The sequence below is a fragment of the Perognathus longimembris genome, chromosome 4 (genome assembly GCF_023159225.1).
Source record: "Perognathus longimembris pacificus isolate PPM17 chromosome 4, ASM2315922v1, whole genome shotgun sequence".
In the NCBI taxonomy this organism is placed as follows: Eukaryota; Metazoa; Chordata; class Mammalia; order Rodentia; family Heteromyidae; genus Perognathus; species Perognathus longimembris.
In genome coordinates, this window is record NC_063164.1 from 65,988,580 (window position 1) to 66,003,226 (window position 14,647).

A 14,647-nucleotide genomic window follows, 5' to 3' on the forward strand; every position below is an offset into this window, starting at 1 on the left:
GATTTATTATTGAGAGGACTTTGTCTGGGGGGAAATATCTATTATCTTTTCTTTTTCTCTCATGTATTTTTGTTGTAGTTATAAAGGTGATGTATAAAAGGGTTACATTTACATGTTGGATAAAGAGTACATTTCTTTTTTAAACAATATCACACATCCCTCACTCCCCATTTTTCCTTCCCTTCACAACCTGCCGGAGCCAGCCGGCAGCAAAGAGGGAATCCTGATTGAGGGGGCAGGATTAAGAAAATGAAAGATAGGGCTGGGGATATGGCCTAGTGGCAAGAGTGCTTGCTTTGTATACATGAGGCCCTAGGTTCGATTCCCCAGTACCACATATACAGAAAATGGCCAGAAATGATGCTGTGGTTCAAGTGGCAGAGTGCTAGCCTTGAGCAAGAAGAAGCCAGGGACAGTGCTCAGGCCCTGAGTCCAAGCCCCAGGACTGGCCAAAAAAAGAAAATGAAAGATAGACAAGAGAAAAAAGAAGACAAGAGACAAAAGATGGGGTTCAGGAGGTCTGCATCTTAAGATTGTCACTCAAGACTGCAGCCATGTTTTATTCTTAACTTTCAGCTTATATGCAGTTTGACAACCAGGAAATAGCATAGAATTAACTAAGGTTTAAGAAAACAGGAAGGCCCTGAAATTGGTAAATGACAACAGGCAGTAAAACAAGATACAGTTGAATGGTTTATATAAAACAGACTTGTGGACATAATAAAACATCTTGGGATTAGTACTGTCCTTGAGATAACAACATATCCAGAGGTTAGGATGAACTTTGTTGTTGGCTCCCTAAGCCATGCCCTTGCACGCCCTTGAGAGGATAGCCAGAAGTCAGGATGAATTTCGCTATTGGCTCCCTACACCAACCACAAGTTATATAGTGCATTTCCAACATAGTGTCTAGTGAGTATCATTGCTGCATTTGCTCACCATTTGCCCCACCATTTTGGGGTCCTCTTTTTACCCTCCCCCAAGCCTATTATCTTATAAGAACACTGAATCTGCCTTTGTAGACATTTGTGTACCTTAGTAACAAATTCAGGCCTCCTGCTTCGAGAGAACAGAAACTTGCAGATCATTTGCATGATACAATTAATAAGTATATACTCTGTATGCATTCATGACTTTAAATGACTGAAGCATCTAAGTTTTATGAACTTTGATCTAGGTCTACTCAACTAAGTTATGCCTGAATTCCTTATGCACTAGAATCTACAAGGTAGCAAAGATTTTTATTATTTAAAGATTATTCTTTAAACAAGTTGTCAATATGATAAAGGAACTCAAGTAGGTCAAAAGGGTTTAAGGAATCAACTTGAACTTAATTTTTATTGTTCAAATATCCTGAATAGGAAAATAACTAGTAATAGTTAAATCATTTCAAGTCTTCATGACAAAGCTTACTCTCCTCCATTTTTGTTTTTCTTTGTGTTGTTCTTGGGACTTGAACTCAAGGCTTGGGTATTGTCCCTGAGCTTCTTTTGTTCAAGGCTTATGTTGTACCACTTAAGCCACTCTGGCCTTTTGGAGGAGATAATGGAAATAGTCTTGTAGCCTTTCCTGCCTATGCTGGCTTTGAACCATAATACTCACATCTCTGCCTCCTGAATAGCTAAGATTTCAGGCATGAAAACCCTGTGCCTGACTACCTCCCAAATTTAAATTCTTTTCTGGAGGGTGATAGCTAATTGTTTCATAACAATGAAAATATGAAAATATCCAGAACAAGCAAGTATTCATTTTCAAAAATTAGTTACAAAATAGGTAATTAAATGGATGGTGATGGAGAGTGTTTTTCAAGGAAGGGGTGTCAGAGAAATCCTACTGGAGAGGTGAGACTTTCGTGTTAACACAGTAGTGAAGAGGCTTTATTCCTGTGGGTATCAGAAATGGAAAATGGAGATGGTAATAAGACATGTCTATATGTCCCAGTCAGGGAAGAATCAGTACAAAAGCAGGACTACCACCATTACTCGGTGTGTGTGTGTGTGTGTGTGTAAAAACAAAAAGATATATACATGTATACACACATATATGTAGGGAGCGGAGCCAGCAGTTATTCTCACTTTGATCTCTGGCTATCACAAGGATATGCTAAGTGCAAGGACATTTGTTTACTAGTATCTCTGCCACTACCCAGAATTGCTTTGTTATGTCCACTTTGCTATGTCCACTGGAGTACATTCCTATGTTAATTAATCTCATCCTGTCTTTACTGCCATCAAATGTTGCGAACTTCAAAGCCTCTTTGTGTTCTTGAATTTTAGCAACCCTATGCTATTCCCTTGTTCCAAAACTGCATATAAGCTGGAAGTTAAAAATAAACTTGGCTGCAGTCTTGAGTTACAATCTTAAGTTGCAGACTTCCCGACCCCATCTTTGCCTCTTGTCTTTTTTCTCTTGTCCTGTATTTTTCCTTTTCTTTAATCCTCGCCCCCATTATTCAGGATTTCCTTTTTGCTGCGGGCTGGTTCCGGCACATATATACACAATATGCAATGATATATTATAATATATATTATTATATTTAGATTAAATATCATAAGGAATGCCATTACTTTATACTACAAAAGTACACTTACAAAAATGCAAAAATTGTTTAAATGTTTTTTTCATAATTTATTGTCAGATTAGTGTTCAAAGGGGTGACTTCCTCATATGTAAGGCAGTACATTTTTAAATCAAATTTGTTACCTCCTCCCTCATTTTTCTCCCACTTTCTCTACTCACCAATTCCCTCACACCTCCGAGTTGCTTACAGCATATAATCTACTAAGTATTGCTGTTGCATTGGTTTGCCTTTTACCCTTTGTCTCTCCATTTTGATGTTCCCCTTCCCTTCCTTAGTTCCAGTAAACTTATAATACAATATCTAGGGTACCAAAATAAGTTACAGTGACTTCAGGGGTAAAATCCTGGGGAAGAAAAACAGAAGAAAAAGGCATAATTTTACTTAGTTCATTGAGAATAACAGCAACAGTGATAAAGAACTTATATCCATAACATGGTGTTTATTTCACTTAACATCATCTTATGTGCTAATATGTACAGAGCTATTGAGCTATTGTGATCTTCTGCTAGGACTCTCCTAGATATGTACTAATTGTTACCAATGAGGGAAGCCATAGAGTCCATGTTTCTTTGGGTCTGGCTCACATCACTCAGTATGATTTTTTTCCAAGTCTTTCAATTTCCATATGAATGGGACAATGTCATTCTTTCTAATGGAAGCAGAGAATTCTATTGTGTATATGTACTACATTTTCTTGGTCCATTCATCCACTGAGGGGAATCTGGGTTGGTTCCCTATTTTAACAATGGTAAGTTGTACTGTAATGAACATAGTTTTGCTGATAGCTCTAGTGTGATCTTGCCTGTGATCCTCTGGGTAAATGCCCAAGAGTGGGGTTGCTGGGTCATGGGGGATCTCTATGTATATTTTGAGGAACCTTCACACTGCTTTCCAGAGTAGTTGAACAAGTTTACACTTCCGCCAACGGTGTAGTATGGTTTCCTTTTGGCCACAGCCCTGACAACATTTGTTTTTATTAGTTTCATTGATAATGGACTTTCTTACTGGTGCGAGGTAAAATCTCAATGTTGCTTGTTTAAAAATAAATGAATTACATAAATTGCCAATTGGAGCCATTAAGATTTCTATCCCCTGTATGCAGTAATAAGCCACCTTCTCTTCCTCCACCCCATCACAGGAGTCTCCTGAAACACAGGAGTTTCATAAAAACTTCTATTTTCAATTAAAAAAAATACTCATTGTTTCCAGTCCAGGAAATCCTAAAAAGAATTGCAAAAGGCAATGGTATGTATGTAAGCAGTCAGAAAACACAGAGACTCGGTACTGATTGCACCCACACTTTTCTAAATTTATGACATGAGTATGTCATTATCTTCTTAGTCTTCCTTTCCCTTCTCTATAAAGGTAAAGAGAACCTGCCTTGCTATACTTTTGCAATATTAATAATGTGATATATATTATGCCTGACTCAAAATATTTACTCAGAAACTATCATTAATGGAGGCTCTGCCATAAGGTTACCACCTTAAAGAAGATTTCATTTAACACACCGACTTATAATGATGCATTGCCTGTCAATGTTTATTTATTTCTCTTGCCCTTATTATTTAGCACATGGTTCTTTCAAATGAAATGATTGCAGAGACTAACTGACAATTTAAAAAAAAGTTAGCCACTTCATGCCAGGAGCAGAGCTTATAATGAATAATTTTAAGATTATGAGTAAAATGTTTATAGGAGTAATTAGCATCCTCCCCATGTATTTTATGCTATCCAACTCAAGTCAGTTTTACAAAGCTATCCAATTTACATAGCAACAGCAGTCCATTAGTGTATAGTCATTCTGTACCTTACAAAAGAATAGAGAAAATAAGCTGAATATTGGCATTCATGTGAAAGAAGCAGCCTTATATACTTTCATGATTAACTAGTGAGGACACAAACAGTGCTAACTAGAAAACTTGTGATGCTAATAACAACTTGTTTTTACAAACATACTTACATCTTCATTATTTAAAATTAATAAGCACATTTTAGATGTGGAACATAACAGTATAATATACTATATTGATATTGTATTAAAGTCTTAAGTAGATTCATTTAATACTATTGTGTATTGCCTACATTTCCCTTCTCAAATAATTAGCATAGAGGGGCTGGGAATATGGCCTACTGGCAAGAGTGCTTGCCTCGTATACATGAAGCCATAGGTTCAATTCCTCAGCACCACATATATAGAAAATGGCCAGAGCGCTGTGGCTCAAGTGGCAGAGTGCTAGCCTTGAGCAAAAAGAAGCCAGGCACAGTGTTCAGGCCCTGAGTCCAAGGCCTAGGACTGGCAGCAAAAAAAAAAAAAAAAAAAGAAAGAAAGAAAGAATTAGCATAGACTCACAAAATACAAAAACCTTGAAATCTTTTGAACTCTTACTTTCTTACTAGTTTTAATTTATCTAATCCTTCTGTTAATCTTTATACTATGTCTCCCTTTCTTTCTTTTTTTTTTTTTTTTTTTTTTTTTTTTGGCCAGTCCTGGGCCTTGGACCCAGGGCCTGAGCACTGTCCCTGGCTTCTTCCCGCTCAAGGCTAGCACTCCGCCACTTGAGCCACAGCGCCGCTTCTGGCCGTTTTCTGTATATGTGGTGCTGGGGAATCGAACCTAGGGCCTCGTGTATCCGAGGCAGGCACTCTTGCCACTAGGCTATATCCCCAGCCCCTATGTCTCCCTTTCTATAGTTCTCATTCTAAAAGGTTTTTCCTGACCATTCAACAGATGATCTTTACCATTCCAACCCAAATGTTCTCGTATAGATCATATTTCCAGGATCATATTAGCAAATTACATTTTAATGTGATTATTAATGTGGTAAATAGGTACTGATGTATTGTGACATAGTGTGTAGTTAGCAATTTTTCTTGTACAGGTCATTTCTTTGAATTTTTCAACTGACCATATAGTGTAAGGACAGTCCATAGTGCTGAATGTTTCAAACTAGGGAGGAAGAGCATTACCACTCATGTCAGGTCTAGAATCTATTTACCATTTTCTATCAATGTAAATGTACCTGTAGGTTTTCTACATATCATTTTCATACCAGGCTTGCATTTTCATATGACACCTCCAATTTTATATTATGCCTCTGTAGTCATACCATGCAGGCAATGACAAGCCTTAAACAACTCTCCCACTCACACAGTTTGGACTCAGGGGCTGAGCCCTGTCCCTGGCTTCTTTTTGCTCAAGGCTAGCACTCTTCCACTTGAGCCACAGAGCCAATTCCAGCTTTTTCTACATGTGTGGTGCTGAGGAATTGAACCCAGAGTTTCATGTATACAAGGTGAGCACTTTATCACAAGGCCTTATTCCCAGCCCTAGTTCAACAATTATATACATTATACAACATTTAAATCAGATAACATATTGATCTCCTTATTGATCATGTTTTATAAAAAATAGTCAAGATTCTTTCCTCCATCTTTAAGAAAATATACAGTACTTGCCATTTTCCTGTGGTCATACCAGAATATTTTGCTCCTGTCGAATTATTACCTACCTCCCATTACAAATTTTCTCACTCTTCTTTTACTTTCATTACAGCTATTGTACTTTCTTTTTATTTAATTTTATTGTCAAGATGAAGTACAGAGGGGTTTCAGTTACATATGTAAGCTAGTGAGTACATTTCTTGTCAAACTTATTAAACGTATTACCCCCTCCTTTATTTTTGTTTCACTTTCCTTCCCTCCCAATCCAACCCCCAAGTTGTAGAGTTAATTTCCAACATATTGTGAGTATTGCTGTTTTATTGGTTCACACTTTTTCCTTTGTCTATTTACTTTCAACTTAAAATTTAGTGTGGAAAGTAATTATCAACATGATACAGGTTTTGTTGTATTCATATTCATATCACACACATATTGGGAGGTGAATCTCTATTTTCTGAAGATATGAATGAGCTCATGAAAGACTTGGCTACTCTTTCAGGATAGTTCATATGTAACCAACCCAAGGGACAGTTGTCAAATGTAGGGCACTAGAGAGAATTTTCCCAGAAATGAAAATAAGAGTTTTTTTTAATTGTATGGTTTGCAATAATTTCTTCTGCCTGTCTTTTTTCCATTTGTCACTGTCATGATGGGACAAAAGGTGAACCAATTAAGCAGTGAGCTCACTCGACACTATGTTGGAAATGAACTTTACAATTTGGGAGGAGGGATATCAGGAAGGGAAAAAGTGGAAGAAAATAAGGGAGGAGATAATACTGTGCAAAAATAAATGTACTCATTACCTAACTTTTGTAACTGCAATTCCTCTGTACATCACTTATATATTTAAATTAAAAAAAGAGAATTAGCAACATTTTACCTTGTTGTATAAGCAGTAATCACTCATTTCCTATCCCATTAATATGAAACACAGAGAGGCAGAGGGCAGTCACATAAGTAAGGTATTGAGTACATTTCTTTTTGAACAGTATTACCCCTTCCCTCATTTTTCTCCTTTAACCTCCCAACCTCCCTTCCTCCCAAGTTGTAAAGTTCATTTTCAGTGCAGTGCTAGTGAATATCACGGTTGCATTGGTTCACCCTTTCTCCCACCATTTCTGTGATTCTTATTCCTTTCTCCAAATAAGATAAACTTATATACAAGACAATGAGTACAGAAATTTAAAAAAACACGTCAACAGTGAATAAACCAAAGGGGGAAAAATAAAGTAAAAGGAAATCAACTGCATGCACACATACACGCACGCACGCACACACACACACGCAACTCTTGCTTCCATTTCATGGAGGTTACCTCAGTAAGCACCATTTCTTAAGTACATAGGTAGTGAGCTCTTGTGATCCTCTGCTAAGAAAATCCTTGACATATTCTAGTTATTACAAATAAGGAAAATCATTTAGCCTGTGTGCCTTTGAGTTTAGCTTAATTCTTTAAGTATAAATTGTCCAATATTTCCAATTTCTTATGATTGGGAAGTGTCATTCTTTTGGATAGAAATATAGAATTCAGGGCTGGGGATATAGCCTAGTGGCAAGAGTGCCTGCCTCGGATACACGAGGCCCTCGGTTCAATTCCCCAGCACCACATATACAGAAAACGGCCAGAAGCGGCGCTGTGGCTCAAGTGGCAGAGTGCTAGCCTTGAGCGGGAAGAAGCCAGTGACAGTGCTCAGGCCCTGAGTCCAAGGCCCAGGACTGGCCAAAAAAAAAAAAAAAGAAGTATAGAATTCATATATATATATATTTCCTCTCCTGAGCAGCATCTAGGTTGATTGTATATATTAGTTATGGTTAAAAATGCTAGAATGAACATGGCAGTGATGCTACGTAGCATTAGTGTGGCCTTGTTTGTGGTCATTTGGGTAAATGCCCATGAGTGGGAGTGGGTCATTGGAGAACTCTATGTTTAGTCTTCTGAGGAATCTCCATATTGCTTTCTATAATAGTTACCATTATTATTAAAATCATATTACTGCGTTAGATGAACAATAGTATCTTTAACATCATCTAGTAAACAATGTCAATAATGTCAAACCATTTAAAAATATCTTTCATTCTTGGAAAGTTCCAAAACTATATAGATTAATTTATTTAATCTAGTTATTATAATTTCTTCACTTATTTTATGAATAAATGAAGAGAAAAATTAGCACAATTTGTCTATGATCTCATACATAAGGAAAACTGAAAAACAAAAATTCAAATCCAGTGTAAAGAAATATAAATAAATGATGATTCATGACAAGGAGATGTGATTGATAGCATAGAAGCTAATGTCGAAAATGCAGAGGTACATTTTCAACAGGCAAATCAGCAGCTGTCAAGAGCAGCAGATTATCAGCGCAAATCCAGAAAAACGGTGTGCATCATCATTCTTATCCTTGTCATTGGAGTTGTGATTATCGGTGCCATTGTATGGGGATTGAAAGGCTAAAACTCTTGCACTACATTCTTTAAATTATGTAGGAGACTCCTGCAATCATGTTTTTATTATCACTATTTTAAAGCTGTTACTTAGTGGATGGTTCCCATACTTTGTTACTTTTATTGGTGGGGTTCCTTTGGAGAAAATATGGTCTTTTCTAATATTGAAAGTTTTTCTAAATATCATTGTTGGCATAACTTCCATGCTTTTTGATTTAATAACTGTTAGTGTTCTGCCAAGCTGTACATAACTTTCACCTATAATTTATTTCTTCTATTTTAAGTAGTTTTTGAAATTAGTAAATTTGAAAGTGTATGTGTTCTGTATCTCTGTCAGTGCTTATCCATAAAACCTGATCTTTGTGTTACTTTAATTCAGACTCTCAGCTTTAATTTTTTTATTTGACCAGCAGAGAAAACATTGTCAATAACTTAAAAGCTAACATGTCTGTTCGCATATTTCCTCTACTTCATAGTAGCTTATATTGTTTAACTTTTATTGTTGAATTTATTTGAATAAAATCAATGAATGATTTCCCACTATATCTCCTGTCCCTGTACAGCATTTGCTGTAGATTGCCTAGATTACATATGGTCTATGTGAAGCCTGATGTTTACTAGGGATGATGAAGTAGCTTCGAAGTTGGATTCTAAAGATCCAAACCTGTTTTTTCACTAATCTTAACAATACTGTCAATATCTCTAGGTCATTATTTATGTTCCCTATGTTTTGTAGAATAATGGTTACACAACATATGTTTGGATGTGGCTTACTGAAAGGAAATAGCTTTCCCACAATTATACTTTTTCACTTAAAATTTAGTGTTTATACTGAGTACCCGTTTTGTACCATTTTTCATTAGGAAATGAATGTTTACCAATTAACTCACTTGCCTTTTGAAATCAATATTGTTTGAATGCATGAAAAAAAGATGATCTTAGTTTATCATTTGAATTTTATAATGTTCTTATAGCAGTTTGATATTGAAGGCAGTGTTTCATGTGGTGAACTTTGAGACTTTAAATGGGAACAAATGAAATATTAACTATTAAATTGTATGTTTGAAATCAAAATAAAGCTGATTTAAAAGTTGGAAAAAAATAAATAAATAAAATTGATGCACTTTGAATGCATGTATGAGAGCAGAACACTGAAACCTATTAAAGCCATTCGAAGAAGTTGAGGAAGATGAGGACCATTGAGAAAGAGGTTGAGACTTATTGGATGCATTACATGCTTCCGTGGGAGTGTCACAACAAACTCCTTTCGTATAGCTAATGTATAGTAACTCAAATCTTCAAAAAGGATGTAGTCTTAATGGTTTATTTCCTCAATCAATGATGTTCACCCTTTTACAGCTGACTATAGCATCATCAAATTTTGACTCCGTTTATTTCTATGCTTGTCTGATCAACAGTTGATAAGTTTATCAGAAGTTATCTTCAAGATACGATTTTTTTGGAACTGAAAATTTTAAATAAGAACAAAAGATTTCTGTACAGATACTAAGGAGTGTTAGAAGGGTGGCGGCAGATAGTATGCAGTTGTGTTGGGCAATAGCTCACCTGTAAGGCAGATGAAGTTTACTTGAGAATTACACATAGAAAAACTTTAAAATATAAAAAAAGCTTTATCTATACAGAAGAAAGCTATAGGCACAAGACATAAAAAACACTAAAAGATTCAGATGACAAATTAGGGTGATATGAGTGTTAATCTTACTGCTCCACAGAGGATAACAGGTATTTGGTCTATAGTTTCATTAGGGCTATGCTTTTAAAGCATTCATTTATGTAGGAAAGGCTGGGAATCCTTAACTTGTAGATTGTGATTCAATGTTTTCTTTTCTGTTTACATATGTCTTTTGTCCACATTACTTTACATTTGAGTTCTTACTCCGAATTGTTCAGAAACACTGAATATTTTCCTGTATTATTACTGATGCATGTGTCTCCAGATTATTAAGGGGGGGGGGGACTACGAATATAACATATTTTAATATAAAATATAACGTATTTTAAATAAAACTGAAAGCATTTCCTAAAAGAAGATAGTCCAGTCTCACAGATAACTACTGAATTAGTTTGGGTATGGATTATTTTTATGTAACCACTGTAAATTAAAGCTAATTGCTTCATATGTGTTATTCTTTCCTCTGTAATGTGGTTATTCAGGTGAAGCCAAAAATGAGTGACAGGAGAAGTGTGGGGAAGCAGAATTTGTTTCAGTTGTGTCCCAGACAAAGGATTCCCTGCAGGGTCAAATGTAGAAGGCACCAGGAGTTACAAGGATACAAGAATGAGATAAAGGATTAGGCCACTGCATCATTCATTCATTCGTTCATTTGTAGAGTTCCTTAGTGAAAGGCAAAGCAAGAGACAGGTGGATAGTCAAGTATTAGCTAGTTGGAAATTTTCAAGGTGCTTTGAGGTACAACAGTGGGAAGTAGTTGCTTGACCCACAGTCTGAAATTATTTAAGGCAGAAACATCTGGTTCCTGAGATTTGGGTGGCAGGTTGAGGAGTTGTGAACCCATAGTATTCAATATTCATAGCAATATCATGTACAGGATGGCTCTTTGCTTTTTCTTTAATCATGCCTTGAACTCAGGACCTAGCATTCTTACTTGACTTGCTTGCTCAGACCTAACACCCTGTGTCTTGAGCTATGCCACTGATGCAGGGTTTTATTTTTGTGGCTATTTCTCAGCAATGGAATCTGCAGATTTTTCAGCCTGGTCTGTCTTGAAATCATGATCCCTTGATCTTGGTCTCCTGAGTAACTAGAAGTACAGACATGGGTTACCAGTGCTTGGCTATCCCTTCACCATTTGTAAAAATAAGCTGCCCTGGAGGTTAGGCAGTTTCTTTCCACCAATCTGTTTTATAAGATGCCAAATCACCAAAATACATAAAAAGTTTTAATCATAATAAATTATTTGCAGAACAAAGTATAGATCCTCTCAGACAGAGGCACTGATACAGAAATCAAGTTATTTAAACCTATGAAGTGAAACCTGCATTTAAAAAAGGTTTTATGTTTTTGCTTTTTTAATTGATTTATGAAGTGAGTCTTTTTACTGACATCATAAAATGAGTCAATAATTATTGCTTTTGCTAAACAAAGACAAAAATTCCACTCCGGACATTACAAATGTAGTACAATGCTAACATAGACTCTAAGCATTGTGAGTTCAATGCATTATAATTTAGTACAGAAATATTTCTCTACACACATTAATAGCTCAGTAGCAACGATGTTAACTCATCTCCATGAAATAAATAGAGAAGGAGCATGAGTGACATTCAAATGCTAAGGTAATACAGTAGACAATGTCAAAACTTCAAGCATGAGCATCATCATAGTAGGAAAAAAAACTCGGAAACTGGAAAACATCATATCCACTAACAGACCACAACATTATAACCACAACTGAAACTGAATTTTAAATGTGATTATCTCATGAATAAAATAAATATTACTACTTTGGTTCTTACAGCATGGATGCATTATTAGTAGAATGCAAACACGGCATATATTCATCTCACTCAGTAAAAGCTTATTATATGTCTCAGTTCTTACCATTGAAAGGTCTTGATACCAGAATCGCTAGACAGCTGTATAGACCATAACAGAATGTAGTATGTGGTGATGTATTTACGAGCAAACCATTTTGTCAAGATGTGTTTATCTAAACATCTCTGTATCAGGTCTCAGTTTAGCCTTGTTAATTCTTTGCACAGAAGAAAGAAAATGCCACTGGTGTTACTGCAATTTCCTTTTTGAAGACACAAAAAGATATGCCATTCATTTGTCATTTAATCTTTGAGTTCCTTACCAGTAGCTGGCATAAAGTGCTGTGATACCACTGTTTTGTAACATCTTCCTCTTTGAAAACAAATGGACTCCAAATATTTATCATCTGGAAACTATAAGAGGGATGAAAAAAGGAGTGATTTAAAGTAATAAGTGTGGTGATTTGACAGAAGACATTTACAAGAAATTGAAAGTTAAGAAAATAAAATGCAGGTGCAGCAAAATGGGAAATTCATAAATAATGAGACCATTACAATGTAAAGTATTATGGAGGAAATATTCTTCAACATTTTGAGATTATCGATTTCTCTTTTGGTTTTTAAAAATCTGAGCTATTATGTGAAAGCCATGTTTTTGACCCCCAACTGTTGTTTCATAAATGAAACAGTCTTGTCATCCAATAAAATTAGAAATTATTTTTACAATGTTTCAGAGTAGTAGTGGCTCCTGTGCATGTACATACATACATAGAAGGAAAGAAAAAGGACAGTTACTCATAAAATCGTTTCTGAATTTCAAAATTATTAGGTGTTGTGGCCATTACACAATGTATATTTGTTGAAAGTCAGTGATTATGTTTTCTTTATGGCTAAGGACATTAAAAGGAGGAAAAAATTCTAAGTAAACAGAATTAAGGGATATCATATATCTATGTACATATCACAAATACATATGCATACACACATATAAGCAACATGGTTTATGATAAAAGAAGAATGGTAAAAGGCAAAAGGAGTAAGTTTGGTCATAGTACACTGTTCATGAAAGGAAAAAGCACACTGTAGTCTCATATTAAGAGTACATGTTAGCTCAAAAATAAAACCTTATGTGAGAGTCATTGTATATTTGAAATGGTCAAGTTTAATGTGTATAAATTATATCTCAACAAAACTGGTAACAAGTAGATCTTTGTATAACATGAAACATCATCAAAAGGGTAGAAATAGAGTGTGTTGTGTGATGTATTGATTTTGTAACTGCCTCAAAAAAAGTACTTTACATGATTGAAATGAAGTATGCGTGATATCACTGTACTTTTTTTTCTATTTCTATTTTTTTTCTTATTTATTGTCAAAGTGATCTACAGAGAGGCCACAGTTTCATATGTTAGAAATTGGATACATTTCTTATACTGTTTGTTACCTCCTCCCTCATTTTCCCCCTCCCCCTTTTCTTCTCTCCCCATGAGTTGTTCAGTTGGTTTACACCAAACAGTTTTACACGCATTGCTTTTGTAGTCGTAGGTCTTTTAATCCTGTGTCTCTCGATTTTGGTATTCCCTTTCACTTTCCTAATTCTAATACCAGCACATGCAGTTTCCAATGTACTCATATAAGGTACAGTGATAGTGCAGGTACAACCACAGGAAGGGGATACAAGAGGATCATCAACAATAGAAGCTACGGTTTCACATGGCATGTTGAAAGTAATTATGACAGTGATATATCACTCGTTTCCATAACATAGAGTTCATTTCACTTAGCATTATCTTATGCATTCATAGGGGCATAGCTATTAGGCTCTTGTGATCCTCTGCTGTGACTAGCCTAAAACTGTGCTAATTATTCCCAATGAGGGAGACCATAGAATCCATGTTTCTTTGGGTCTAGCTCACTTCACTTATAATTTCTCCAAGTCCTTCCATTTCCTTATGAACGGGGCAATGTTATTTTTTCTGATAGAGGCATAAAATTCCGTTATTTATTTTACCACATTTTCCTGATCCATTCATCTACTGAAGGGCATCTGGGTTGGTTCCATATTTTAGCAATGACAAATTGTGCTGTGATGAACATTGTTGTTCTGGTGGCTTTAGTGTGTTCTTATTTGTGGTCTTTTGGGTAGATACCCAAAAGTGGGGCTGCTGGGTCATAGGGGAGCCCTATGTTTAGCCTTCTGAGGAATCTCCATACAGCTTGTCTGAGTGGCTGAATCAGTTTACATTCCCACCAACAATGAAGTAGGGTTCCCTTTTGACCACATCCCCTCCAACATTTGTTATTATTAGTTTTCCTTACATTCTTAATGGGGTGAGGTGGAATCTCAGTGTTATTTTGATTTGCATTTCTTTATGGCCAGTGATGTAGAGCACTTTTTCATATGTCTCTTGGCCATTCTCATTTTCTCATCAGAGAAGTCTCTTTTAATGGTTAATTGTGATTGTCAACTTGATTTGGATTGAAAAACACCTATGAAATTAGTAGACATCTGGAAGTATCTCTGAAGTTATTTCCAGAAAAAATTAAGTAAGGAGGGAAGTCCCTCTCTGAATGTGGCAGCACGATTTTATAGGAGAGGGTCCAGTAGATTATAATGGGAAAAGGTAAAGAGCCCAATGATAACATAACTCTTTTCTCTGC